This window comes from Gracilinanus agilis, chromosome 2, assembly GCF_016433145.1.
Source record: "Gracilinanus agilis isolate LMUSP501 chromosome 2, AgileGrace, whole genome shotgun sequence".
NCBI classification, from domain to species: domain Eukaryota; kingdom Metazoa; phylum Chordata; class Mammalia; order Didelphimorphia; family Didelphidae; genus Gracilinanus; species Gracilinanus agilis.
Window position 1 is genome coordinate 261,916,341 of NC_058131.1, and position 3,188 is coordinate 261,919,528.

At 44.8% G+C, this 3,188-nt stretch overlaps 1 protein-coding gene across 2 annotated transcripts in view; it reads left to right on the top strand.

Annotated features, from left to right (window-relative positions):
- The first annotated feature begins 2,836 nt into the window (after nucleotides 1–2,836).
- Nucleotides 2,837–3,188, top strand: part of ADRM1 (ADRM1 26S proteasome ubiquitin receptor) — a 17,826-nt gene continuing 17,474 nt past the window's right edge. For both annotated transcript variants that reach the window (XM_044661154.1, XM_044661155.1), the window contains exon 1: nucleotides 2,837–2,889. The gene's annotated coding sequence lies outside the window, so the exon portion shown is untranslated. The remainder of the gene's footprint in view (nucleotides 2,890–3,188) is intronic.

The window sequence follows — 3,188 nt, forward strand, 5'->3', positions numbered from 1 at the left end:
CCTGGCACATAATAGGGGTTTAATAAATGTTTATTATTTAATTAGCGAAATAGTATAGGGGGAGAAGAAAAGACAGCATGGATTATACCAAGACAGCAAACTATAAATGTTAATATTTGTTTATGGCACACACTCGGGCTCTCTCTCATCCCTTGTGTGCTCAAGTGGCTTTTTTTATTTTCAAAATTAAAAGCATTATTACCTAATTGGCATGAATCAGAACATAAGAGAATTAATTCACGGCCTGCCTAAGTGGCTTTTTGAGATCATGTCAACTACCTGTGACTTAGAGAACTGGAAAGAACAGAGCATACCTCTAGAACCCAAGATATGGAGTGGTAACATTCCCTGAAAATTCCAGAATAGATAACTTTGATTCATTTAGTACTTGTTAAAAGAACCTGAACTTGGGGTATAAGAGTTCATCATACTACCTAATTTTTCAGATGAGGAAAGAGACTGAAAGAGATAGGTCGATGTGCTTGGCTCTGTCTTAGACTGGGTAATTCCACTCTGGGAAATCTGTAACACCACTGATTCTGTCTTCTCTCCCCTTTCTAACCCCAGGATGGCATACCATGATGTTCATAATGTTTATGCTCTCAAAAGATTGTGTGCAAATTTAATTTCACTATATCAAATCACATTTTAGATTCCTTTGGAGCCCTCACTACTAAAGAAAATGAACAAATAAAGATAGGTTATGAATTTATTCAACTTTGTACATAAAGAGGGACATGAATAGGCAATTTTCAGATAAAGAAATCAAAACCATCAATAAGCAAATGAAAAAGTGTTCTAAATCTCTTAAAATCGGAGAAATGCAAATCAAAACAACTCTGAGATACCACCTCACACACAGATTGGCTAATATGACAGCAAAGGAAAGTAATAAATGTTGGAGAGGATGTGGCAAAATTGGGACATTAATGCATTGCTGGTGGAGTTGTGAATTGATCCAACCATTCTGAAAGGCAATTTGGAACTATGCCCAAAGGGCTTTAAAAGACTGCCTGCCCTTTGATCCAGCCATACCACTACTGGGTTTATGCCCCAAAAAGATAATAAGGAAAAGGACTTGTACAAAAATATTTATAGCCACACTCTTTGTGGTGGCAAAAAATTGGAAAATGAGGGGATGTCCTATTGGGGAATGGCTGAACAAATTATTCCTTTTAGCCCAATAGTATTCCATCTATTGGTGATGGAATACTATTGGGCTAAAGGAATAATAAACTGGAGGAATTCCATGTGAACTGGAATGACCTCCAGGAATTGATGCAGAGTGAAAGGAGCAGAGCCAGAACAATGTTCACAGAGGCTGATACACTGTGATACACTGTGACACAATTGAACATAATGGACTTCTCTACTAGCAGCAATTCAACAATCTAGGACAATTCTGAGGGACTTATGAGAAAGAACCCCATCCACATCCAGAGAAAGAACTGTGGGAGTAGAAACAGAAGAAAAACAACTGCTTGGTCACATGGGTCGATGGGAATATGACTGGGGATGTAGACTCTAAATGATCACTCTATTGCAAATATTAATAATACAGAAATAGGTCTTGATCAATGACACGTAAAACCCAGTGGAATTGCTCCTTGGCTGGGGGGTTGGGTGGGAGGGGAGGGAAAGAACATGATTTGTGTAACTATGGAAAAATATTCTAAATTAAATAAATAAACTTAAAAAAAGAGATTAAAAACTTCTTACATAAAGTAGGATGATTTGGATGATTCCAAATTAATCTGTCTCACTCTGAGGAGTCACAAAGAATCAAGTTTGAACAGGCTGAGGAAACTTGGACTTGCCCAGGGATCATCTATATGCTACCAAGCTAGTTAAAACCACATTCCTTAGAGAAGTTGGAGCAAGAGGGTCATTCCAATACATCCTTCAGGATCCAGGTAGGACTAAGTGTGGCAGAGAAAAGGAGATACCAAAGAGCTGCCAGCGTTTCTGCTCTTCTGTGCCCAGGTCATGTCACCAACCTGCAGACTGAGAGAACTAGAAAGAACAAAGTATACCTCTAGAACCCGAGGTGTAGACTGCTAACATAACTGGGGAATCTTTCCAAAATATCCTTCATGAATCTCAGAACAAAAAAACCTGGTCAGAAGGAAGCCTGAGAAAAGGCTGGATTTCCCCCCCAACTTCCCCTTCTGTGCCTTTCTATCCATAGCCATAATCATCCGTTCTTTCTCGACTCGGATCTTCACTATAGTTGGATATAAATGTAAAGTTGGAGATTTTCCCAATTGTAGGCTTAAATTGTAGGTTCATAACTTTGGCCTATTAAAATCAACTCCCTAAAACAAGAGGAGGGACCCACCTCTACTTGAGGAGCTCTTGTCCTCGGTGCTGAAAGCAAGCTAATTATTATCACAGAATGTTGCAAATACATAACCCTTTCCCTAGTGGTTCGTTTTGCAAGGTCACCCATTTGGTCTTGGGTTTTCTCAAACGGAAGTACGCTATACAGGGTTAGCCTGGCAAGAGAGGCCTCTGTAATTCCAAGAACCTCCGCTAGGGGCCGCCGCCGCTCCCCTATGACACAGCAACAATAGGGGCCGCTCTGCTCCGCCAAACTCTGCGTGGTGATGGGGCTTCCTCTTTGCGCTGCGGAGTCGGCGGAATGAGTCGGAGGTGGGGAGGGGGGTGGAGGGAGGGGAGAGAGCGAGGAAAGGCAGGAAGAATGATGGGCGGTCGCTTAGACCAATCGGTCTCAGAGAAGCACCGGTAGCCGCTGTAACAAATCCAATCAGCACAAAGAACGGAGGGAGGGAGGGGCAATAAGAGATTTCCGGCCTGGCCGGCAGCTGCAGGAGAGGAAGAGTGAGCTCTAGTCACTGCTTCACCCACGGTCCGCACCCCAGGCCCCAGGTAAGTGGAGACGGCTCCGGGAGGCCCGAGGCCCAGCCCCGACAGGAAATCTGGAACAGGAGTCCGGGCTGGTGGGGGAGGGGGAGTGTGGAGAGGACGGTTTGGGCGGGCGGGGGCTGGTGACGGTGGCCGACCGGGTGGGGGAGGCGGGGGCCGGGAAGGGCCTCTCTCGGGTGGGGGAGGGGAGAAGCCGGAGTGGTCGTGGCTTAGCCTCAAGTGGCGAAAGGTTTGGGATGGGAGGTCAAGGCTGGATCTTGGGCCGGACCCAAGAGTGGCTGGCGGGGGTGGGGGGGAGGAGG